Source organism: Maylandia zebra, linkage group LG23, assembly GCF_041146795.1.
Source record: "Maylandia zebra isolate NMK-2024a linkage group LG23, Mzebra_GT3a, whole genome shotgun sequence".
In the NCBI taxonomy this organism is placed as follows: domain Eukaryota; kingdom Metazoa; phylum Chordata; class Actinopteri; order Cichliformes; family Cichlidae; genus Maylandia; species Maylandia zebra.
In genome coordinates, this window is record NC_135188.1 from 29,834,456 (window position 1) to 29,857,521 (window position 23,066).

Here is a 23,066-nt window from a genome sequence, read left to right on the forward strand (position 1 = left end):
TGCCACGTACTGCGCATCAAAGCACATCGCTTGCGTGAGGCTACAAGTCACTACCTTCTGATTTCGTGATTCACATGTGGCAGGCGACAGTTCTAACGCTCAGCCACCAGCCCTTACAAGTCTGCCAATTGTCTCGTCGAATTCGCGCCACTCTCCAAAGTCTACTCTCAACAACATCTTGACTTAATGCAGATACGATGTCCAACCCAAGTTTGGTTTGCATAGACTTCTTGTTCCAACTTAACAGTCAGGCAAGAATGACTTCAAATTATCCCTCTCCATGGACCCTGTTGGCAAAGGAACTCCAGGCAACCTCCAGAGACTCAGCTCGGGAGCTGCTGATAACCAATTATCAGCCCTTGTTCATCCGCTTCCAATGCAAAGACATTCCTAACCCTACCTGGACAAAGTGTCCTAGAAGAAATAACAGGTAGGAGTCATTTGGGAGCCAACGTGTGGTGCCCCGCAATTCTGACCTGAGAAAAGAAAGAGGAATTGTGGTGAAAGTTGGATGAAGTGGTTTCAGAGGGCCGGCACACATCCATAGGGGAGGATCGCCTGCCACGTGTGAGTCTTGAAATCAAACAGATGGGAAGGCTTTCCACGCTCAATGGCAGAATGATTTGGATTGATCCCTGTTCTAGATCTCGCATCGGAGGAGGCTGAAAATCCACTACAAAGGAGTGGTTCTAAGGCTCCAGCGTCCTCGAAATGGGTAGAAGAGGTACAAAATGGATGGACCAACTCTGTACCGAAACACCTGCCTCGTGTGAGGCTCGAACTCACGACCTTCAGATTATGAGACTGACGCGCTGCCTACTGCGCCAACGAGGCTGACAGGGAACCTGAAAATGGACGATTTCTCGAAGCTGCACAGAAATGAAATTCAGCTTGGACAAACAAAGGTGAGTCCCCAGGTATTTAAGCCCTGAACGGGTTTTGGAGGTGAAGAGTGCCACAGGAGATCCTAAAAACGGTGTTTTGACCCAGCTCCGGCTTACCTGAAAGGGACAAGCGGTAGACAATGGATGGGTTGCCTTTGCCACGTACTGTGTATCAAGCGAGGCTCAAGACACCATCTTCCCCCAAAACGGACCATTCTTCTTTTGTCTCGTAGTGCCGTCTTAAGTTAAATTCCTTAATTACAGCCACATTAGCTCCACTAATAAGACACACGGGTTTACCAGCAATGTCTGTAAACATATATTCAGTCACCCACTGGCGCTGGCAGGCGACAATTCTAAGTCTGCCAATTGTCCCGCCGAATTCGCGCCACTGTCCAAAGTCTCCTCTCAACAACATCTTGACTTAATGCAGATACGATGTCCAACCCAAGTTTGGTTTGCACAGGCTTCTTGTTCCAAATCTTGATGCCGTCTGGCCGTGACCGAGAACAAACTTAATGCCCCCCAAGACCCCACGCATAAAGGAACCGTGCGCTGGCCGGGAATCGAACCCGGGTCTCCCGCGTGGCAGGCGAGAATTCTACCACTGAACCACCAATGCTCACACACGTGGCAGTTTTCTCAACGAATTCGCGCCATTGCCCAAGCGCTCCTCTCGAGGCGCAGCGGAAAATGTAGCCCGATACACCCACGCGTCACTCATCAAGACACCTCTGTGGCAGCTCCCTGATGGTCTAGTGGTCAGGATTCGGCGCTCTCACCGCCGCGGCCCGGGTTCGATTCCCGGTCAGGGAAACTGTGTTTTGCCCCACCTCCGCCTTACCCGAAAGGGACAAGCGGTAGACAATGGATGGGTTGCCTTTGCCACGTACTGTGTATCAAGAGAGCCTCAAGGCACCATCTCCCCCCAAAACGGACCATTCCTTGAAGCCGTCAACAAATGAAGCAGAGTTGCCAGTTCTTCAAGCCCAGGATGAGCTGCCGTCTTGGAGGTGAAGGGTGTGACAGGACATCCAAAAAATGTGTGGCCGAACTGCGCATCAAAACATGCCTCCCGTGAGGATAGAGCTCAATACCGCCAGTTTTCGAGACTTGCGCATGGCAGGCGACAATTCTACCGCTGAGCTAACAACCCTTGCATGTCCGCCAATTGTCCCGCTGAATTCGCGCTACTGTCCAAACTCTCCTCTCCAGACGCTTAAAATGGATGCACAAACTCTGCCACGTACTGCGCATCAAAGCACATCGCTTGCGTGAGGCTACAAGTCACTAACTTCTGATTTCGTGATTCACATGTGGCAGGCGACAGTTCTAACGCTCAGCCACCAGCCCTTACAAGTCTGCCAATTGTCTCGTCGAATTCGCGCCACTCTCCAAAGTCTACTCTCAACAACATCTTGACTTAATGCAGATACGATGTCCAACCCAAGTTTGGTTTGCATAGACTTCTTGTTCCAACTTAACAGTCAGGCAAGAATGACTTCAAATTATCCCTCTCCATGGACCCTGTTGGCAAAGGAACTCCAGGCAACCTCCAGAGACTCAGCTCGGGAGCTGCTGATAACCAATTATCAGCCCTTGTTCATCCGCTTCCAATGCAAAGACATTCCTAACCCTACCTGGACAAAGTGTCCTAGAAGAAATAACAGGTAGGAGTCATTTGGGAGCCAACGTGTGGTGCCCCGCAATTCTGACCTGAGAAAAGAAAGAGGAATTGTGGTGAAAGTTGGATGAAGTGGTTTCAGAGGGCCGGCACACATCCATAGGGGAGGATCGCCTGCCACGTGTGAGTCTTGAAATCAAACAGATGGGAAGGCTTTCCACGCTCAATGGCAGAATGATTTGGATTGATCCCTGTTCTAGATCTCGCATCGGAGGAGGCTGAAAATCCACTACAAAGGAGTGGTTCTAAGGCGCCAGCGTCCTCGAAATGGGTAGAAGAGGTACAAAATGGATGGACCAACTCTGTACCAAAACACCTGCCTCGTGTGAGGCTCGAACTCACGACCTTCAGATTATGAGACTGACGCGCTGCCTACTGCGCCAACGAGGCTGACAGGGAACCTGAAAATGGACGATTTCTCGAAGCTGCACAGAAATGAAATTCAGCTTGGACAAACAAAGGTGAGTCCCCAGGTATTTAAGCCCTGAACGGGTTTTGGAGGTGAAGAGTGCCACAGGAGATCCTAAAAACGGTGTTTTGACCCAGCTCCGGCTTACCTGAAAGGGACAAGCGGTAGACAATGGATGGGTTGCCTTTGCCACGTACTGTGTATCAAGCGAGGCTCAAGACACCATCTTCCCCCAAAACGGACCATTCTTCTTTTGTCTCGTAGTGCCGTCTTAAGTTAAATTCCTTAATTACAGCCACATTAGCTCCACTAATAAGACACACGGGTTTACCAGCAATGTCTGTAAACATATATTCAGTCACCCACTGGCGCTGGCAGGCGACAATTCTAAGTCTGCCAATTGTCCCGCCGAATTCGCGCCACTGTCCAAAGTCTCCTCTCAACAACATCTTGACTTAATGCAGATACGATGTCCAACCCAAGTTTGGTTTGCACAGGCTTCTTGTTCCAAATCTTGATGCCGTCTGGCCATGACCAAACTTAATGCCCCCCAAGACCCCACGCATAAAGGAACCGTGCGTTGGCCGGGAATCGAACCCGGGTCTCCCGCGTGGCAGGCGAGAATTCTACCACTGAACCACCAATGCTCACACACGTGGCAGTTTTCTCAACGAATTCGCGCCATTGCCCAAGCGCTCCTCTCGAGGCGCAGCGGAAAATGTAGCCCGATACACCCACGCGTCACTCATCAAGACACCTCTGTGGCAGCTCCCTGATGGTCTAGTGGTCAGGATTCGGAGCTCTCACCGCCACGGCCCGGGTTCGATTCCCGGTCAGGGAAACTGTGTTTTGCCCCACCTCCGCCTTACCCGAAAGGGACAAGCGGTAGACAATGGATGGGTTGCCTTTGCCACGTACTGTGTATCAAGAGAGCCTCAAGGCACCATCTCCCCCCAAAACGGACCATTCCTTGAAGCCGTCAACAAATGAAGCAGAGTTGCCAGTTCTTCAAGCCCAGGATGAGCTGCCGTCTTGGAGGTGAAGGGTGTGAAAGGACATCCAAAAAATGTGTGGCCGAACTGCGCATCAAAACATGCCTCCCGTGAGGATAGAGCTCAACACCGCCAGTTTTCGAGACTTGCGCATGGCAGGCGACAATTCTACCGCTGAGCTAACAACCCTTGCATGTCCGCCAATTGTCCCGCTGAATTCGCGCTACTGTCCAAACTCTCCTCTCCAGACGCTTAAAATGGATGCACAAACTCTGCCACGTACTGCGCATCAAAGCACATCGCTTGCGTGAGGCTACAAGTCACTAACTTCTGATTTCGTGATTCACATGTGGCAGGCGACAGTTCTAACGCTCAGCCACCAGCCCTTACAAGTCTGCCAATTGTCTCGTCGAATTCGCGCCACTCTCCAAAGTCTACTCTCAACAACATCTTGACTTAATGCAGATACGATGTCCAACCCAAGTTTGGTTTGCATAGACTTCTTGTTCCAACTTAACAGTCAGGCAAGAATGACTTCAAATTATCCCTCTCCATGGACCCTGTTGGCAAAGGAACTCCAGGCAACCTCCAGAGACTCAGCTCGGGAGCTGCTGATAACCAATTATCAGCCCTTGTTCATCCGCTTCCAATGCAAAGACATTCCTAACCCTACCTGGACAAAGTGTCCTAGAAGAAATAACAGGTAGGAGTCATTTGGGAGCCAACGTGTGGTGCCCCGCAATTCTGACCTGAGAAAAGAAAGAGGAATTGTGGTGAAAGTTGGATGAAGTGGTTTCAGAGGGCCGGCACACATCCATAGGGGAGGATCGCCTGCCACGTGTGAGTCTTGAAATCAAACAGATGGGAAGGCTTTCCACGCTCAATGGCAGAATGATTTGGATTGATCCCTGTTCTAGATCTCGCATCGGAGGAGGCTGAAAATCCACTACAAAGGAGTGGTTCTAAGGCTCCAGCGTCCTCGAAATGGGTAGAAGAGGTACAAAATGGATGGACCAACTCTGTACCAAAACACCTGCCTCGTGTGAGGCTCGAACTCACGACCTTCAGATTATGAGACTGACGCGCTGCCTACTGCGCCAACGAGGCTGACAGGGAACCTGAAAATGGACGATTTCTCGAAGCTGCACAGAAATGAAATTCAGCTTGGACAAACAAAGGTGAGTCCCCAGGTATTTAAGCCCTGAACGGGTTTTGGAGGTGAAGAGTGCCACAGGAGATCCTAAAAACGGTGTTTTGACCCAGCTCCGGCTTACCTGAAAGGGACAAGCGGTAGACAATGGATGGGTTGCCTTTGCCACGTACTGTGTATCAAGCGAGGCTCAAGACACCATCTTCCCCCAAAACGGACCATTCTTCTTTTGTCTCGTAGTGCCGTCTTAAGTTAAATTCCTTAATTACAGCCACATTAGCTCCACTAATAAGACACACGGGTTTACCAGCAATGTCTGTAAACATATATTCAGTCACCCACTGGCGCTGGCAGGCGACAATTCTAAGTCTGCCAATTGTCCCGCCGAATTCGCGCCACTGTCCAAAGTCTCCTCTCAACAACATCTTGACTTAATGCAGATACGATGTCCAACCCAAGTTTGGTTTGCACAGGCTTCTTGTTCCAAATCTTGATGCCGTCTGGCCGTGACCGAGAACAAACTTAATGCCCCCCAAGACCCCACGCATAAAGGAACCGTGCGTTGGCCGGGAATCGAACCCGGGTCTCCCGCGTGGCAGGCGAGAATTCTACCACTGAACCACCAATGCTCACACACGTGGCAGTTTTCTCAACGAATTCGTGCCATTGCCCAAGCGCTCCTCTCGAGGCGCAGCGGAAAATGTAGCCCGATACACCCACGCGTCACTCATCAAGACACCTCTGTGGCAGCTCCCTGATGGTCTAGTGGTCAGGATTCGGCGCTCTCACCGCCGCGGCCCGGGTTCGATTCCCGGTCAGGGAAACTGTGTTTTGCCCCACCTCCGCCTTACCCGAAAGGGACAAGCGGTAGACAATGGATGGGTTGCCTTTGCCACGTACTGTGTATCAAGAGAGCCTCAAGGCACCATCTCCCCCCAAAACGGACCATTCCTTGAAGCCGTCAACAAATGAAGCAGAGTTGCCAGTTCTTCAAGCCCAGGATGAGCTGCCGTCTTGGAGGTGAAGGGTGTGACAGGACATCCAAAAAATGTGTGGCCGAACTGCGCATCAAAACATGCCTCCCGTGAGGATAGAGCTCAACACCGCCAGTTTTCGAGACTTGCGCATGGCAGGCGACAATTCTACCGCTGAGCTAACAACCCTTGCATGTCCGCCAATTGTCCCGCTGAATTCGCGCTACTGTCTAAACTCTCCTCTCCAGACGCTTAAAATGGATGCACAAACTCTGCCACGTACTGCGCATCAAAGCACATCGCTTGCGTGAGGCTACAAGTCACTACCTTCTGATTTCGTGATTCACATGTGGCAGGCGACAGTTCTAACGCTCAGCCACCAGCCCTTACAAGTCTGCCAATTGTCTCGTCGAATTCGCGCCACTCTCCAAAGTCTACTCTCAACAACATCTTGACTTAATGCAGATACGATGTCCAACCCAAGTTTGGTTTGCATAGACTTCTTGTTCCAACTTAACAGTCAGGCAAGAATGACTTCAAATTATCCCTCTCCATGGACCCTGTTGGCAAAGGAACTCCAGGCAACCTCCAGAGACTCAGCTCGGGAGCTGCTGATAACCAATTATCTGCCCTTGTTCATCCGCTTCCAATGCAAAGACATTCCTAACCCTACCTGGACAAAGTGTCCTAGAAGAAATAACAGGTAGGAGTCATTTGGGAGCCAACGTGTGGTGCCCCGCAATTCTGACCTGAGAAAAGAAAGAGGAATTGTGGTGAAAGTTGGATGAAGTGGTTTCAGAGGGCCGGCACACATCCATAGGGGAGGATCGCCTGCCACGTGTGAGTCTTGAAATCAAACAGATGGGAAGGCTTTCCACGCTCAATGGCAGAATGATTTGGATTGATCCCTGTTCTAGATCTCGCATCGGAGGAGGCTGAAAATCCACTACAAAGGAGTGGTTCTAAGGCTCCAGCGTCCTCGAAATGGGTAGAAGAGGTACAAAATGGATGGACCAACTCTGTACCAAAACACCTGCCTCGTGTGAGGCTCGAACTCACGACCTTCAGATTATGAGACTGACGCGCTGCCTACTGCGCCAACGAGGCTGACAGGGAACCTGAAAATGGACGATTTCTCGAAGCTGCACAGAAATGAAATTCAGCTTGGACAAACAAAGGTGAGTCCCCAGGTATTTAAGCCCTGAACGGGTTTTGGAGGTGAAGAGTGCCACAGGAGATCCTAAAAACGGTGTTTTGACCCAGCTCCGGCTTACCTGAAAGGGACAAGCGGTAGACAATGGATGGGTTGCCTTTGCCACGTACTGTGTATCAAGCGAGGCTCAAGACACCATCTTCCCCCAAAACGGACCATTCTTCTTTTGTCTCGTAGTGCCGTCTTAAGTTAAATTCCTTAATTACAGCCACATTAGCTCCACTAATAAGACACACGGGTTTACCAGCAATGTCTGTAAACATATATTCAGTCACCCACTGGCGCTGGCAGGCGACAATTCTAAGTCTGCCAATTGTCCTGCCGAATTCGCGCCACTGTCCAAAGTCTCCTCTCAACAACATCTTGACTTAATGCAGATACGATGTCCAACCCAAGTTTGGTTTGCACAGGCTTCTTGTTCCAAATCTTGATGCCGTCTGGCCATGACCAAACTTAATGCCCCCCAAGACCCCACGCATAAAGGAACCGTGCGTTGGCCGGGAATCGAACCCGGGTCTCCCGCGTGGCAGGCGAGAATTCTACCACTGAACCACCAATGCTCACACACTTGGCAGTTTTCTCAACGAATTCGCGCCATTGCCCAAGCGCTCCTCTCGAGGCGCAGCGGAAAATGTAGCCCGATACACCCACGCGTCACTCATCAAGACACCTCTGTGGCAGCTCCCTGATGGTCTAGTGGTCAGGATTCGGAGCTCTCACCGCCGCGGCCCGGGTTCGATTCCCGGTCAGGGAAACTGTGTTTTGCCCCACCTCCGCCTTACCCGAAAGGGACAAGCGGTAGACAATGGATGGGTTGCCTTTGCCACGTACTGTGTATCAAGAGAGCCTCAAGGCACCATCTCCCCCCAAAACGGACCATTCCTTGAAGCCGTCAACAAATGAAGCAGAGTTGCCAGTTCTTCAAGCCCAGGATGAGCTGCCGTCTTGGAGGTGAAGGGTGTGACAGGACATCCAAAAAATGTGTGGCCGAACTGCGCATCAAAACATGCCTCCCGTGAGGATAGAGCTCAACACCGCCAGTTTTCGAGACTTGCGCATGGCAGGCGACAATTCTACCGCTGAGCTAACAACCCTTGCATGTCCGCCAATTGTCCCGCTGAATTCGCGCTACTGTCCAAACTCTCCTCTCCAGACGCTTAAAATGGATGCACAAACTCTGCCACGTACTGCGCATCAAAGCACATCGCTTGCGTGAGGCTACAAGTCACTACCTTCTGATTTCGTGATTCACATGTGGCAGGCGACAGTTCTAACGCTCAGCCACCAGCCCTTACAAGTCTGCCAATTGTCTCGTCGAATTCGCGCCACTCTCCAAAGTCTACTCTCAACAACATCTTGACTTAATGCAGATACGATGTCCAACCCAAGTTTGGTTTGCATAGACTTCTTGTTCCAACTTAACAGTCAGGCAAGAATGACTTCAAATTATCCCTCTCCATGGACCCTGTTGGCAAAGGAACTCCAGGCAACCTCCAGAGACTCAGCTCGGGAGCTGCTGATAACCAATTATCAGCCCTTGTTCATCCGCTTCCAATGCAAAGACATTCCTAACCCTACCTGGACAAAGTGTCCTAGAAGAAATAACAGGTAGGAGTCATTTGGGAGCCAACGTGTGGTGCCCCGCAATTCTGACCTGAGAAAAGAAAGAGGAATTGTGGTGAAAGTTGGATGAAGTGGTTTCAGAGGGCCGGCACACATCCATAGGGGAGGATCGCCTGCCACGTGTGAGTCTTGAAATCAAACAGATGGGAAGGCTTTCCACGCTCAATGGCAGAATGATTTGGATTGATCCCTGTTCTAGATCTCGCATCGGAGGAGGCTGAAAATCCACTACAAAGGAGTGGTTCTAAGGCTCCAGCGTCCTCGAAATGGGTAGAAGAGGTACAAAATGGATGGACCAACTCTGTACCAAAACACCTGCCTCGTGTGAGGCTCGAACTCACGACCTTCAGATTATGAGACTGACGCGCTGCCTACTGCGCCAACGAGGCTGACAGGGAACCTGAAAATGGACGATTTCTCGAAGCTGCACAGAAATGAAATTCAGCTTGGACAAACAAAGGTGAGTCCCCAGGTATTTAAGCCCTGAACGGGTTTTGGAGGTGAAGAGTGCCACAGGAGATCCTAAAAACGGTGTTTTGACCCAGCTCCGGCTTACCTGAAAGGGACAAGCGGTAGACAATGGATGGGTTGCCTTTGCCACGTACTGTGTATCAAGCGAGGCTCAAGACACCATCTTCCCCCAAAACGGACCATTCTTCTTTTGTCTCGTAGTGCCGTCTTAAGTTAAATTCCTTAATTACAGCCACATTAGCTCCACTAATAAGACACACGGGTTTACCAGCAATGTCTGTAAACATATATTCAGTCACCCACTGGCGCTGGCAGGCGACAATTCTAAGTCTGCCAATTGTCCCGCCGAATTCGCGCCACTGTCCAAAGTCTCCTCTCAACAACATCTTGACTTAATGCAGATACGATGTCCAACCCAAGTTTGGTTTGCACAGGCTTCTTGTTCCAAATCTTGATGCCGTCTGGCCGTGACCGAGAACAAACTTAATGCCCCCCAAGACCCCACGCATAAAGGAACCGTGCATTGGCCGGGAATCGAACCCGGGTCTCCCGCGTGGCAGGCGAGAATTCTACCACTGAACCACCAATGCTCACACACGTGGCAGTTTTCTCAACGAATTCGCGCCATTGCCCAAGCGCTCCTCTCGAGGCGCAGCGGAAAATGTAGCCCGATACACCCACGCGTCACTCATCAAGACACCTCTGTGGCAGCTCCCTGATGGTCTAGTGGTCAGGATTCGGCGCTCTCACCGCCGCGGCCCGGGTTCGATTCCCGGTCAGGGAAACTGTGTTTTGCCCCACCTCCGCCTTACCCGAAAGGGACAAGCGGTAGACAATGGATGGGTTGCCTTTGCCACGTACTGTGTATCAAGAGAGCCTCAAGGCACCATCTCCCCCCAAAACGGACCATTCCTTGAAGCCGTCAACAAATGAAGCAGAGTTGCCAGTTCTTCAAGCCCAGGATGAGCTGCCGTCTTGGAGGTGAAGGGTGTGACAGGACATCCAAAAAATGTGTGGCCGAACTGCGCATCAAAACATGCCTCCCGTGAGGATAGAGCTCAACACCGCCAGTTTTCGAGACTTGCGCATGGCAGGCGACAATTCTACCGCTGAGCTAACAACCCTTGCATGTCCGCCAATTGTCCCGCTGAATTCGCGCTACTGTCCAAACTCTCCTCTCCAGACGCTTAAAATGGATGCACAAACTCTGCCACGTACTGCGCATCAAAGCACATCGCTTGCGTGAGGCTACAAGTCACTACCTTCTGATTTCGTGATTCACATGTGGCAGGCGACAGTTCTAACGCTCAGCCACCAGCCCTTACAAGTCTGCCAATTGTCTCGTCGAATTCGCGCCACTCTCCAAAGTCTACTCTCAACAACATCTTGACTTAATGCAGATACGATGTCCAACCCAAGTTTGGTTTGCATAGACTTCTTGTTCCAACTTAACAGTCAGGCAAGAATGACTTCAAATTATCCCTCTCCATGGACCCTGTTGGCAAAGGAACTCCAGGCAACCTCCAGAGACTCAGCTCGGGAGCTGCTGATAACCAATTATCAGCCCTTGTTCATCCGCTTCCAATGCAAAGACATTCCTAACCCTACCTGGACAAAGTGTCCTAGAAGAAATAACAGGTAGGAGTCATTTGGGAGCCAACGTGTGGTGCCCCGCAATTCTGACCTGAGAAAAGAAAGAGGAATTGTGGTGAAAGTTGGATGAAGTGGTTTCAGAGGGCCGGCACACATCCATAGGGGAGGATCGCCTGCCACGTGTGAGTCTTGAAATCAAACAGATGGGAAGGCTTTCCACGCTCAATGGCAGAATGATTTGGATTGATCCCTGTTCTAGATCTCGCATCGGAGGAGGCTGAAAATCCACTACAAAGGAGTGGTTCTAAGGCTCCAGCGTCCTCGAAATGGGTAGAAGAGGTACAAAATGGATGGACCAACTCTGTACCAAAACACCTGCCTCGTGTGAGGCTCGAACTCACGACCTTCAGATTATGAGACTGACGCGCTGCCTACTGCGCCAACGAGGCTGACAGGGAACCTGAAAATGGACGATTTCTCGAAGCTGCACAGAAATGAAATTCAGCTTGGACAAACAAAGGTGAGTCCCCAGGTATTTAAGCCCTGAACGGGTTTTGGAGGTGAAGAGTGCCACAGGAGATCCTAAAAACGGTGTTTTGACCCAGCTCCGGCTTACCTGAAAGGGACAAGCGGTAGACAATGGATGGGTTGCCTTTGCCACGTACTGTGTATCAAGCGAGGCTCAAGACACCATCTTCCCCCAAAACGGACCATTCTTCTTTTGTCTCGTAGTGCCGTCTTAAGTTAAATTCCTTAATTACAGCCACATTAGCTCCACTAATAAGACACACGGGTTTACCAGCAATGTCTGTAAACATATATTCAGTCACCCACTGGCGCTGGCAGGCGACAATTCTAAGTCTGCCAATTGTCCCGCCGAATTCGCGCCACTGTCCAAAGTCTCCTCTCAACAACATCTTGACTTAATGCAGATACGATGTCCAACCCAAGTTTGGTTTGCACAGGCTTCTTGTTCCAAATCTTGATGCCGTCTGGCCGTGACCGAGAACAAACTTAATGCCCCCCAAGACCCCACGCATAAAGGAACCGTGCATTGGCCGGGAATCGAACCCGGGTCTCCCGCGTGGCAGGCGAGAATTCTACCACTGAACCACCAATGCTCACACACGTGGCAGTTTTCTCAACGAATTCGCGCCATTGCCCAAGCGCTCCTCTCGAGGCGCAGCGGAAAATGTAGCCCGATACACCCACGCGTCACTCATCAAGACACCTCTGTGGCAGCTCCCTGATGGTCTAGTGGTCAGGATTCGGCGCTCTCACCGCCGCGGCCCGGGTTCGATTCCCGGTCAGGGAAACTGTGTTTTGCCCCACCTCCGCCTTACCCGAAAGGGACAAGCGGTAGACAATGGATGGGTTGCCTTTGCCACGTACTGTGTATCAAGAGAGCCTCAAGGCACCATCTCCCCCCAAAACGGACCATTCCTTGAAGCCGTCAACAAATGAAGCAGAGTTGCCAGTTCTTCAAGCCCAGGATGAGCTGCCGTCTTGGAGGTGAAGGGTGTGACAGGACATCCAAAAAATGTGTGGCCGAACTGCGCATCAAAACATGCCTCCCGTGAGGATAGAGCTCAACACCGCCAGTTTTCGAGACTTGCGCATGGCAGGCGACAATTCTACCGCTGAGCTAACAACCCTTGCATGTCCGCCAATTGTCCCGCTGAATTCGCGCTACTGTCCAAACTCTCCTCTCCAGACGCTTAAAATGGATGCACAAACTCTGCCACGTACTGCGCATCAAAGCACATCGCTTGCGTGAGGCTACAAGTCACTACCTTCTGATTTCGTGATTCACATGTGGCAGGCGACAGTTCTAACGCTCAGCCACCAGCCCTTACAAGTCTGCCAATTGTCTCGTCGAATTCGCGCCACTCTCCAAAGTCTACTCTCAACAACATCTTGACTTAATGCAGATACGATGTCCAACCCAAGTTTGGTTTGCATAGACTTCTTGTTCCAACTTAACAGTCAGGCAAGAATGACTTCAAATTATCCCTCTCCATGGACCCTGTTGGCAAAGGAACTCCAGGCAACCTCCAGAGACTCAGCTCGGGAGCTGCTGATAACCAATTATCAGCCCTTGTTCATCCGCTTCCAATGCAAAGACATTCCTAACCCTACCTGGACAAAGTGTCCTAGAAGAAATAACAGGTAGGAGTCATTTGGGAGCCAACGTGTGGTGCCCCGCAATTCTGACCTGAGAAAAGAAAGAGGAATTGTGGTGAAAGTTGGATGAAGTGGTTTCAGAGGGCCGGCACACATCCATAGGGGAGGATCGCCTGCCACGTGTGAGTCTTGAAATCAAACAGATGGGAAGGCTTTCCACGCTCAATGGCAGAATGATTTGGATTGATCCCTGTTCTAGATCTCGCATCGGAGGAGGCTGAAAATCCACTACAAAGGAGTGGTTCTAAGGCTCCAGCGTCCTCGAAATGGGTAGAAGAGGTACAAAATGGATGGACCAACTCTGTACCAAAACACCTGCCTCGTGTGAGGCTCGAACTCACGACCTTCAGATTATGAGACTGACGCGCTGCCTACTGCGCCAACGAGGCTGACAGGGAACCTGAAAATGGACGATTTCTCGAAGCTGCACAGAAATGAAATTCAGCTTGGACAAACAAAGGTGAGTCCCCAGGTATTTAAGCCCTGAACGGGTTTTGGAGGTGAAGAGTGCCACAGGAGATCCTAAAAACGGTGTTTTGACCCAGCTCCGGCTTACCTGAAAGGGACAAGCGGTAGACAATGGATGGGTTGCCTTTGCCACGTACTGTGTATCAAGCGAGGCTCAAGACACCATCTTCCCCCAAAACGGACCATTCTTCTTTTGTCTCGTAGTGCCGTCTTAAGTTAAATTCCTTAATTACAGCCACATTAGCTCCACTAATAAGACACACGGGTTTACCAGCAATGTCTGTAAACATATATTCAGTCACCCACTGGCGCTGGCAGGCGACAATTCTAAGTCTGCCAATTGTCCCGCCGAATTCGCGCCACTGTCCAAAGTCTCCTCTCAACAACATCTTGACTTAATGCAGATACGATGTCCAACCCAAGTTTGGTTTGCACAGGCTTCTTGTTCCAAATCTTGATGCCGTCTGGCCGTGACCGAGAACAAACTTAATGCCCCCCAAGACCCCACGCATAAAGGAACCGTGCATTGGCCGGGAATCGAACCCGGGTCTCCCGCGTGGCAGGCGAGAATTCTACCACTGAACCACCAATGCTCACACACGTGGCAGTTTTCTCAACGAATTCGCGCCATTGCCCAAGCGCTCCTCTCGAGGCGCAGCGGAAAATGTAGCCCGATACACCCACGCGTCACTCATCAAGACACCTCTGTGGCAGCTCCCTGATGGTCTAGTGGTCAGGATTCGGCGCTCTCACCGCCGCGGCCCGGGTTCGATTCCCGGTCAGGGAAACTGTGTTTTGCCCCACCTCCGCCTTACCCGAAAGGGACAAGCGGTAGACAATGGATGGGTTGCCTTTGCCACGTACTGTGTATCAAGAGAGCCTCAAGGCACCATCTCCCCCCAAAACGGACCATTCCTTGAAGCCGTCAACAAATGAAGCAGAGTTGCCAGTTCTTCAAGCCCAGGATGAGCTGCCGTCTTGGAGGTGAAGGGTGTGAAAGGACATCCAAAAAATGTGTGGCCGAACTGCGCATCAAAACATGCCTCCCGTGAGGATAGAGCTCAACACCGCCAGTTTTCGAGACTTGCGCATGGCAGGCGACAATTCTACCGCTGAGCTAACAACCCTTGCATGTCCGCCAATTGTCCCGCTGAATTCGCGCTACTGTCCAAACTCTCCTCTCCAGACGCTTAAAATGGATGCACAAACTCTGCCACGTACTGCGCATCAAAGCACATCGCTTGCGTGAGGCTACAAGTCACTAACTTCTGATTTCGTGATTCACATGTGGCAGGCGACAGTTCTAACGCTCAGCCACCAGCCCTTACAAGTCTGCCAATTGTCTCGTCGAATTCGCGCCACTCTCCAAAGTCTACTCTCAACAACATCTTGACTTAATGCAGATACGATGTCCAACCCAAGTTTGGTTTGCATAGACTTCTTGTTCCAACTTAACAGTCAGGCAAGAATGACTTCAAATTATCCCTCTCCATGGACCCTGTTGGCAAAGGAACTCCAGGCAACCTCCAGAGACTCAGCTCGGGAGCTGCTGATAACCAATTATCAGCCCTTGTTCATCCGCTTCCAATGCAAAGACATTCCTAACCCTACCTGGACAAAGTGTCCTAGAAGAAATAACAGGTAGGAGTCATTTGGGAGCCAACGTGTGGTGCCCCGCAATTCTGACCTGAGAAAAGAAAGAGGAATTGTGGTGAAAGTTGGATGAAGTGGTTTCAGAGGGCCGGCACACATCCATAGGGGAGGATCGCCTGCCACGTGTGAGTCTTGAAATCAAACAGATGGGAAGGCTTTCCACGCTCAATGGCAGAATGATTTGGATTGATCCCTGTTCTAGATCTCGCATCGGAGGAGGCTGAAAATCCACTACAAAGGAGTGGTTCTAAGGCTCCAGCGTCCTCGAAATGGGTAGAAGAGGTACAAAATGGATGGACCAACTCTGTACCAAAACACCTGCCTCGTGTGAGGCTCGAACTCACGACCTTCAGATTATGAGACTGACGCGCTGCCTACTGCGCCAACGAGGCTGACAGCGAACCTGAAAATGGACGATTTCTCGAAGCTGCACAGAAATGAAATTCAGCTTGGACAAACAAAGGTGAGTCCCCAGGTATTTAAGCCCTGAACGGGTTTTGGAGGTGAAGAGTGCCACAGGAGATCCTAAAAACGGTGTTTTGACCCAGCTCCGGCTTACCTGAAAGGGACAAGCGGTAGACAATGGATGGGTTGCCTTTGCCACGTACTGTGTATCAAGCGAGGCTCAAGACACCATCTTCCCCCAAAACGGACCATTCTTCTTTTGTCTCGTAGTGCCGTCTTAAGTTAAATTCCTTAATTACAGCCACATTAGCTCCACTAATAAGACACACGGGTTTACCAGCAATGTCTGTAAACATATATTCAGTCACCCACTGGCGCTGGCAGGCGACAATTCTAAGTCTGCCAATTGTCCCGCCGAATTCGCGCCACTGTCCAAAGTCTCCTCTCAACAACATCTTGACTTAATGCAGATACGATGTCCAACCCAAGTTTGGTTTGCACAGGCTTCTTGTTCCAAATCTTGATGCCGTCTGGCCGTGACCGAGAACAAACTTAATGCCCCCCAAGACCCCACGCATAAAGGAACCGTGCATTGGCCGGGAATCGAACCCGGGTCTCCCGCGTGGCAGGCGAGAATTCTACCACTGAACCACCAATGCTCACACACGTGGCAGTTTTCTCAACGAATTCGCGCCATTGCCCAAGCGCTCCTCTCGAGGCGCAGCGGAAAATGTAGCCCGATACACCCACGCGTCACTCATCAAGACACCTCTGTGGCAGCTCCCTGATGGTCTAGTGGTCAGGATTCGGCGCTCTCACCGCCGCGGCCCGGGTTCGATTCCCGGTCAGGGAAACTGTGTTTTGCCCCACCTCCGCCTTACCCGAAAGGGACAAGCGGTAGACAATGGATGGGTTGCCTTTGCCACGTACTGTGTATCAAGAGAGCCTCAAGGCACCATCTCCCCCCAAAACGGACCATTCCTTGAAGCCGTCAACAAATGAAGCAGAGTTGCCAGTTCTTCAAGCCCAGGATGAGCTGCCGTCTTGGAGGTGAAGGGTGTGACAGGACATCCAAAAAATGTGTGGCCGAACTGCGCATCAAAACATGCCTCCCGTGAGGATAGAGCTCAACACCGCCAGTTTTCGAGACTTGCGCATGGCAGGCGACAATTCTACCGCTGAGCTAACAACCCTTGCATGTCCGCCAATTGTCCCGCTGAATTCGCGCTACTGTCCAAACTCTCCTCTCCAGACGCTTAAAATGGATGCACAAACTCTGCCACGTACTGCGCATCAAAGCACATCGCTTGCGTGAGGCTACAAGTCACTACCTTCTGATTTCGTGATTCACATGTGGCAGGCGACAGTTCTAACGCTCAGCCACCAGCCCTTACAAGTCTGCCAATTGTCTCGTCGAATTCGCGCCACTCTCCAAAGTCTACTCTCAACAACATCTTGACTTAATGCAGATACGATGTCCAACCCAAGTTTGGTTTGCATAGACTTCTTGTTCCAACTTAACAGTCAGGCAAGAATGACTTCAAATTATCCCTCTCCATGGACCCTGTTGGCAAAGGAACTCCAGGCAACCTCCAGAGACTCAGCTCGGGAGCTGCTGATAACCAATTATCAGCCCTTGTTCATCCGCTTCCAATGCAAAGACATTCCTAACCCTACCTGGACAAAGTGTCCTAGAAGAAATAACAGGTAGGAGTCATTTGGGAGCCAACGTGTGGTGCCCCGCAATTCTGACCTGAGAAAAGAAAGAGGAATTGTGGTGAAAGTTGGATGAAGTGGTTTCAGAGGGCCGGCACACATCCATAGGGGAGGATCGCCTGCCACGTGTGAGTCTTGAAATCAAACAGATGGGAAGGCTTTCCACGCTCAATGGCAGAATGATTTGGATTGATCCCTGTTCTAGATCTCGCATCGGAGGAGGCTGAAAATCCACTACAAAGGAGTGGTTCTAAGGCTCCAGCGTCCTCGAAATGGGTAGAAGAGGTACAAAATGGATGGACCAACTCTGTACCAAAACACCTGCCTCGTGTGAGGCTCGAACTCACGACCTTCAGATTATGAGACTGACGCGCTGCCTACTGCGCCAACGAGGCTGACAGGGAACCTGAAAATGGACGATTTCTCGAAGCTGCACAGAAATGAAATTCAGCTTGGACAAACAAAGGTGAGTCCCCAGGTATTTAAGCCCTGAACGGGTTTTGGAGGTGAAGAGTGCCACAGGAGATCCTAAAAACGGTGTTTTGACCCAGCTCCGGCTTACCTGAAAGGGACAAGCGGTAGACAATGGATGGGTTGCCTTTGCCACGTACTGTGTATCAAGCGAGGCTCAAGACACCATCTTCCCCCAAAACGGACCATTCTTCTTTTGTCTCGTAGTGCCGTCTTAAGTTAAATTCCTTAATTACAGCCACATTAGCTCCACTAATAAGACACACGGGTTTACCAGCAATGTCTGTAAACATATATTCAGTCACCCACTGGCGCTGGCAGGCGACAATTCTAAGTCTGCCAATTGTCCCGCCGAATTCGCGCCACTGTCCAAAGTCTCCTCTCAACAACATCTTGACTTAATGCAGATACGATGTCCAACCCAAGTTTGGTTTGCACAGGCTTCTTGTTCCAAATCTTGATGCCGTCTGGCCGTGACCGAGAACAAACTTAATGCCCCCCAAGACCCCACGCATAAAGGAACCGTGCGTTGGCCGGGAATCGAACCCGGGTCTCCCGCGTGGCAGGCGAGAATTCTACCACTGAACCACCAATGCTCACACACGTGGCAGTTTTCTCAACGAATTCGTGCCATTGCCCAAGCGCTCCTCTCGAGGCGCAGCGGAAAATGTAGCCCGATACACCCACGCGTCACTCATCAAGACACCTCTGTGGCAGCTCCCTGATGGTCTAGTGGTCAGGATTCGGCGCTCTCACCGCCGCGGCCCGGGTTCGATTCCCGGTCAGGGAAACTGTGTTTTGCCCCACCTCCGCCTTACCCGAAAGGGACAAGCGGTAGACAATGGATGGGTTGCCTTTGCCACGTACTGTGTATCAAGAGAGCCTCAAGGCACCATCTCCCCCCAAAACGGACCATTCCTTGAAGCCGTCAACAAATGAAGCAGAGTTGCCAGTTCTTCAAGCCCAGGATGAGCTGCCGTCTTGGAGGTGAAGGGTGTGACAGGACATCCAAAAAATGTGTGGCCGAACTGCGCATCAAAACATGCCTCCCGTGAGGATAGAGCTCAACACCGCCAGTTTTCGAGACTTGCGCATGGCAGGCGACAATTCTACCGCTGAGCTAACAACCCTTGCATGTCCGCCAATTGTCCCGCTGAATTCGCGCTACTGTCTAAACTCTCCTCTCCAGACGCTTAAAATGGATGCACAAACTCTGCCACGTACTGCGCATCAAAGCACATCGCTTGCGTGAGGCTACAAGTCACTACCTTCTGATTTCGTGATTCACATGTGGCAGGCGACAGTTCTAACGCTCAGCCACCAGCCCTTACAAGTCTGCCAATTGTCTCGTCGAATTCGCGCCACTCTCCAAAGTCTACTCTCAACAACATCTTGACTTAATGCAGATACGATGTCCAACCCAAGTTTGGTTTGCATAGACTTCTTGTTCCAACTTAACAGTCAGGCAAGAATGACTTCAAATTATCCCTCTCCATGGACCCTGTTGGCAAAGGAACTCCAGGCAACCTCCAGAGACTCAGCTCGGGAGCTGCTGATAACCAATTATCAGCCCTTGTTCATCCGCTTCCAATGCAAAGACATTCCTAACCCTACCTGGACAAAGTGTCCTAGAAGAAATAACAGGTAGGAGTCATTTGGGAGCCAACGTGTGGTGCCCCGCAATTCTGACCTGAGAAAAGAAAGAGGAATTGTGGTGAAAGTTGGATGAAGTGGTTTCAGAGGGCCGGCACACATCCATAGGGGAGGATCGCCTGCCACGTGTGAGTCTTGAAATCAAACAGATGGGAAGGCTTTCCACGCTCAATGGCAGAATGATTTGGATTGATCCCTGTTCTAGATCTCGCATCGGAGGAGGCTGAAAATCCACTACAAAGGAGTGGTTCTAAGGCTCCAGCGTCCTCGAAATGGGTAGAAGAGGTACAAAATGGATGGACCAACTCTGTACCAAAACACCTGCCTCGTGTGAGGCTCGAACTCACGACCTTCAGATTATGAGATTGACGCGCTGCCTACTGCGCCAACGAGGCTGACAGGGAACCTGAAAATGGACGATTTCTCGAAGCTGCACAGAAATGAAATTCAGCTTGGACAAACAAAGGTGAGTCCCCAGGTATTTAAGCCCTGAACGGGTTTTGGAGGTGAAGAGTGCCACAGGAGATCCTAAAAACGGTGTTTTGACCCAGCTCCGGCTTACCTGAAAGGGACAAGCGGTAGACAATGGATGGGTTGCCTTTGCCACGTACTGTGTATCAAGCGAGGCTCAAGACACCATCTTCCCCCAAAACGGACCATTCTTCTTTTGTCTCGTAGTGCCGTCTTAAGTTAAATTCCTTAATTACAGCCACATTAGCTCCACTAATAAGACACACGGGTTTACCAGCAATGTCTGTAAACATATATTCAGTCACCCACTGGCGCTGGCAGGCGACAATTCTAAGTCTGCCAATTGTCCTGCCGAATTCGCGCCACTGTCCAAAGTCTCCTCTCAACAACATCTTGACTTAATGCAGATACGATGTCCAACCCAAGTTTGGTTTGCACAGGCTTCTTGTTCCAAATCTTGATGCCGTCTGGCCATGACCAAACTTAATGCCCCCCAAGACCCCACGCATAAAGGAACCGTGCGTTGGCCGGGAATCGAACCCGGGTCTCCCGCGTGGCAGGCGAGAATTCTACCACTGAACCACCAATGCTCACACACGTGGCAGTTTTCTCAACGAATTCGCGCCATTGCCCAAGCGCTCCTCTCGAGGCGCAGCGGAAAATGTAGCCCGATACACCCACGCGTCACTCATCAAGACACCTCTGTGGCAGCTCCCTGATGGTCTAGTGGTCAGGATTCGGAGCTCTCACCGCCGCGGCCCGGGTTCGATTCCCGGTCAGGGAAACTGTGTTTTGCCCCACCTCCGCCTTACCCGAAAGGGACAAGCGGTAGACAATGGATGGGTTGCCTTTGCCACGTACTGTGTATCAAGAGAGCCTCAAGGCACCATCTCCCCCCAAAACGGACCATTCCTTGAAGCCGTCAACAAATGAAGCAGAGTTGCCAGTTCTTCAAGCCCAGGATGAGCTGCCGTCTTGGAGGTGAAGGGTGTGACAGGACATCCAAAAAATGTGTGGCCGAACTGCGCATCAAAACATGCCTCCCGTGAGGATAGAGCTCAACACCGCCAGTTTTCGAGACTTGCGCATGGCAGGCGACAATTCTACCGCTGAGCTAACAACCCTTGCATGTCCGCCAATTGTCCCGCTGAATTCGCGCTACTGTCCAAACTCTCCTCTCCAGACGCTTAAAATGGATGCACAAACTCTGCCACGTACTGCGCATCAAAGCACATCGCTTGCGTGAGGCTACAAGTCACTACCTTCTGATTTCGTGATTCACATGTGGCAGGCGACAGTTCTAACGCTCAGCCACCAGCCCTTACAAGTCTGCCAATTGTCTCGTCGAATTCGCGCCACTCTCCAAAGTCTACTCTCAACAACATCTTGACTTAATGCAGATACGATGTCCAACCCAAGTTTGGTTTGCATAGACTTCTTGTTCCAACTTAACAGTCAGGCAAGAATGACTTCAAATTATCCCTCTCCATGGACCCTGTTGGCAAAGGAACTCCAGGCAACCTCCAGAGACTCAGCTCGGGAGCTGCTGATAACCAATTATCAGCCCTTGTTCATCCGCTTCCAATGCAAAGACATTCCTAACCCTACCTGGACAAAGTGTCCTAGAAGAAATAACAGGTAGGAGTCATTTGGGAGCCAACGTGTGGTGCCCCGCAATTCTGACCTGAGAAAAGAAAGAGGAATTGTGGTGAAAGTTGGATGAAGTGGTTTCAGAGGGCCGGCACACATCCATAGGGGAGGATCGCCTGCCACGTGTGAGTCTTGAAATCAAACAGATGGGAAGGCTTTCCACGCTCAATGGCAGAATGATTTGGATTGATCCCTGTTCTAGATCTCGCATCGGAGGAGGCTGAAAATCCACTACAAAGGAGTGGTTCTAAGGCTCCAGCGTCCTCGAAATGGGTAGAAGAGGTACAAAATGGATGGACCAACTCTGTACCAAAACACCTGCCTCGTGTGAGGCTCGAACTCACGACCTTCAGATTATGAGACTGACGCGCTGCCTACTGCGCCAACGAGGCTGACAGGGAACCTGAAAATGGACGATTTCTCGAAGCTGCACAGAAATGAAATTCAGCTTGGACAAACAAAGGTGAGTCCCCAGGTATTTAAGCCCTGAACGGGTTTTGGAGGTGAAGAGTGCCACAGGAGATCCTAAAAACGGTGTTTTGACCCAGCTCCGGCTTACCTGAAAGGGACAAGCGGTAGACAATGGATGGGTTGCCTTTGCCACGTACTGTGTATCAAGCGAGGCTCAAGACACCATCTTCCCCCAAAACGGACCATTCTTCTTTTGTCTCGTAGTGCCGTCTTAAGTTAAATTCCTTAATTACAGCCACATTAGCTCCACTAATAAGACACACGGGTTTACCAGCAATGTCTGTAAACATATATTCAGTCACCCACTGGCGCTGGCAGGCGACAATTCTAAGTCTGCCAATTGTCCCGCCGAATTCGCGCCACTGTCCAAAGTCTCCTCTCAACAACATCTTGACTTAATGCAGATACGATGTCCAACCCAAGTTTGGTTTGCACAGGCTTCTTGTTCCAAATCTTGATGCCGTCTGGCCGTGACCGAGAACAAACTTAATGTCCCCCAAGACCCCACGCATAAAGGAACCGTGCATTGGCCGGGAATCGAACCCGGGTCTCCCGCGTGGCAGGCGAGAATTCTACCACTGAACCACCAATGCTCACACACGTGGCAGTTTTCTCAACGAATTCGCGCCATTGCCCAAGCGCTCCTCTCGAGGCGCAGCGGAAAATGTAGCCCGATACACCCACGCGTCACTCATCAAGACACCTCTGTGGCAGCTCCCTGATGGTCTAGTGGTCAGGATTCGGCGCTCTCACCGCCGCGGCCCGGGTTCGATTCCCGGTCAGGGAAACTGTGTTTTGCCCCACCTCCGCCTTACCCGAAAGGGACAAGCGGTAGACAATGGATGGGTTGCCTTTGCCACGTACTGTGTATCAAGAGAGCCTCAAGGCACCATCTCCCCCCAAAACGGACCATTCCTTGAAGCCGTCAACA

General features: G+C 51.0%; 31 non-coding genes across 31 annotated transcripts; 9 read left to right on the top strand and 22 right to left on the bottom strand.

The window, feature by feature from the left end:
* Positions 1-761: 761 nt before the first annotated feature.
* trnam-cau (transfer RNA methionine (anticodon CAU)) lies at positions 762-834 on the bottom strand. Its single transcript has one exon. It is a non-coding gene; the product is annotated as a tRNA-Met (tRNA).
* A 601-nt stretch (positions 835-1,435) lies between these two features.
* On the bottom strand, positions 1,436-1,506 carry trnag-gcc (transfer RNA glycine (anticodon GCC)). Its single transcript has one exon. It is a non-coding gene; the product is annotated as a tRNA-Gly (tRNA).
* Positions 1,507-1,628: 122 nt separating this feature from the next.
* trnae-cuc (transfer RNA glutamic acid (anticodon CUC)) lies at positions 1,629-1,700 on the top strand. The gene has a single exon. It is a non-coding gene; the product is annotated as a tRNA-Glu (tRNA).
* A 1,185-nt stretch (positions 1,701-2,885) lies between these two features.
* Positions 2,886-2,958, bottom strand: trnam-cau (transfer RNA methionine (anticodon CAU)). Its single transcript has one exon. It is a non-coding gene; the product is annotated as a tRNA-Met (tRNA).
* A 595-nt stretch (positions 2,959-3,553) lies between these two features.
* trnag-gcc (transfer RNA glycine (anticodon GCC)) lies at positions 3,554-3,624 on the bottom strand. The gene has a single exon. It is a non-coding gene; the product is annotated as a tRNA-Gly (tRNA).
* Positions 3,625-5,003: 1,379 nt separating this feature from the next.
* Positions 5,004-5,076, bottom strand: trnam-cau (transfer RNA methionine (anticodon CAU)). Its single transcript has one exon. It is a non-coding gene; the product is annotated as a tRNA-Met (tRNA).
* A 601-nt stretch (positions 5,077-5,677) lies between these two features.
* Positions 5,678-5,748, bottom strand: trnag-gcc (transfer RNA glycine (anticodon GCC)). The gene has a single exon. It is a non-coding gene; the product is annotated as a tRNA-Gly (tRNA).
* Positions 5,749-5,870: 122 nt separating this feature from the next.
* On the top strand, positions 5,871-5,942 carry trnae-cuc (transfer RNA glutamic acid (anticodon CUC)). The gene has a single exon. It is a non-coding gene; the product is annotated as a tRNA-Glu (tRNA).
* A 1,185-nt stretch (positions 5,943-7,127) lies between these two features.
* trnam-cau (transfer RNA methionine (anticodon CAU)) lies at positions 7,128-7,200 on the bottom strand. The gene has a single exon. It is a non-coding gene; the product is annotated as a tRNA-Met (tRNA).
* Positions 7,201-7,795: 595 nt separating this feature from the next.
* trnag-gcc (transfer RNA glycine (anticodon GCC)) lies at positions 7,796-7,866 on the bottom strand. The gene has a single exon. It is a non-coding gene; the product is annotated as a tRNA-Gly (tRNA).
* A 1,379-nt stretch (positions 7,867-9,245) lies between these two features.
* trnam-cau (transfer RNA methionine (anticodon CAU)) lies at positions 9,246-9,318 on the bottom strand. The gene has a single exon. It is a non-coding gene; the product is annotated as a tRNA-Met (tRNA).
* Positions 9,319-9,919: 601 nt separating this feature from the next.
* Positions 9,920-9,990, bottom strand: trnag-gcc (transfer RNA glycine (anticodon GCC)). Its single transcript has one exon. It is a non-coding gene; the product is annotated as a tRNA-Gly (tRNA).
* Positions 9,991-10,112: 122 nt separating this feature from the next.
* trnae-cuc (transfer RNA glutamic acid (anticodon CUC)) lies at positions 10,113-10,184 on the top strand. The gene has a single exon. It is a non-coding gene; the product is annotated as a tRNA-Glu (tRNA).
* A 1,185-nt stretch (positions 10,185-11,369) lies between these two features.
* trnam-cau (transfer RNA methionine (anticodon CAU)) lies at positions 11,370-11,442 on the bottom strand. The gene has a single exon. It is a non-coding gene; the product is annotated as a tRNA-Met (tRNA).
* Positions 11,443-12,043: 601 nt separating this feature from the next.
* trnag-gcc (transfer RNA glycine (anticodon GCC)) lies at positions 12,044-12,114 on the bottom strand. The gene has a single exon. It is a non-coding gene; the product is annotated as a tRNA-Gly (tRNA).
* Positions 12,115-12,236: 122 nt separating this feature from the next.
* Positions 12,237-12,308, top strand: trnae-cuc (transfer RNA glutamic acid (anticodon CUC)). The gene has a single exon. It is a non-coding gene; the product is annotated as a tRNA-Glu (tRNA).
* Positions 12,309-13,493: 1,185 nt separating this feature from the next.
* On the bottom strand, positions 13,494-13,566 carry trnam-cau (transfer RNA methionine (anticodon CAU)). Its single transcript has one exon. It is a non-coding gene; the product is annotated as a tRNA-Met (tRNA).
* A 601-nt stretch (positions 13,567-14,167) lies between these two features.
* On the bottom strand, positions 14,168-14,238 carry trnag-gcc (transfer RNA glycine (anticodon GCC)). The gene has a single exon. It is a non-coding gene; the product is annotated as a tRNA-Gly (tRNA).
* A 122-nt stretch (positions 14,239-14,360) lies between these two features.
* On the top strand, positions 14,361-14,432 carry trnae-cuc (transfer RNA glutamic acid (anticodon CUC)). The gene has a single exon. It is a non-coding gene; the product is annotated as a tRNA-Glu (tRNA).
* A 1,185-nt stretch (positions 14,433-15,617) lies between these two features.
* Positions 15,618-15,690, bottom strand: trnam-cau (transfer RNA methionine (anticodon CAU)). The gene has a single exon. It is a non-coding gene; the product is annotated as a tRNA-Met (tRNA).
* Positions 15,691-16,291: 601 nt separating this feature from the next.
* Positions 16,292-16,362, bottom strand: trnag-gcc (transfer RNA glycine (anticodon GCC)). The gene has a single exon. It is a non-coding gene; the product is annotated as a tRNA-Gly (tRNA).
* Positions 16,363-16,484: 122 nt separating this feature from the next.
* Positions 16,485-16,556, top strand: trnae-cuc (transfer RNA glutamic acid (anticodon CUC)). The gene has a single exon. It is a non-coding gene; the product is annotated as a tRNA-Glu (tRNA).
* Positions 16,557-17,741: 1,185 nt separating this feature from the next.
* trnam-cau (transfer RNA methionine (anticodon CAU)) lies at positions 17,742-17,814 on the bottom strand. The gene has a single exon. It is a non-coding gene; the product is annotated as a tRNA-Met (tRNA).
* Positions 17,815-18,415: 601 nt separating this feature from the next.
* On the bottom strand, positions 18,416-18,486 carry trnag-gcc (transfer RNA glycine (anticodon GCC)). Its single transcript has one exon. It is a non-coding gene; the product is annotated as a tRNA-Gly (tRNA).
* A 122-nt stretch (positions 18,487-18,608) lies between these two features.
* On the top strand, positions 18,609-18,680 carry trnae-cuc (transfer RNA glutamic acid (anticodon CUC)). Its single transcript has one exon. It is a non-coding gene; the product is annotated as a tRNA-Glu (tRNA).
* A 1,185-nt stretch (positions 18,681-19,865) lies between these two features.
* trnam-cau (transfer RNA methionine (anticodon CAU)) lies at positions 19,866-19,938 on the bottom strand. The gene has a single exon. It is a non-coding gene; the product is annotated as a tRNA-Met (tRNA).
* A 595-nt stretch (positions 19,939-20,533) lies between these two features.
* On the bottom strand, positions 20,534-20,604 carry trnag-gcc (transfer RNA glycine (anticodon GCC)). The gene has a single exon. It is a non-coding gene; the product is annotated as a tRNA-Gly (tRNA).
* A 122-nt stretch (positions 20,605-20,726) lies between these two features.
* Positions 20,727-20,798, top strand: trnae-cuc (transfer RNA glutamic acid (anticodon CUC)). The gene has a single exon. It is a non-coding gene; the product is annotated as a tRNA-Glu (tRNA).
* Positions 20,799-21,983: 1,185 nt separating this feature from the next.
* On the bottom strand, positions 21,984-22,056 carry trnam-cau (transfer RNA methionine (anticodon CAU)). Its single transcript has one exon. It is a non-coding gene; the product is annotated as a tRNA-Met (tRNA).
* A 601-nt stretch (positions 22,057-22,657) lies between these two features.
* On the bottom strand, positions 22,658-22,728 carry trnag-gcc (transfer RNA glycine (anticodon GCC)). The gene has a single exon. It is a non-coding gene; the product is annotated as a tRNA-Gly (tRNA).
* Positions 22,729-22,850: 122 nt separating this feature from the next.
* trnae-cuc (transfer RNA glutamic acid (anticodon CUC)) lies at positions 22,851-22,922 on the top strand. Its single transcript has one exon. It is a non-coding gene; the product is annotated as a tRNA-Glu (tRNA).
* The last annotated feature ends 144 nt before the right edge of the window (positions 22,923-23,066 follow it).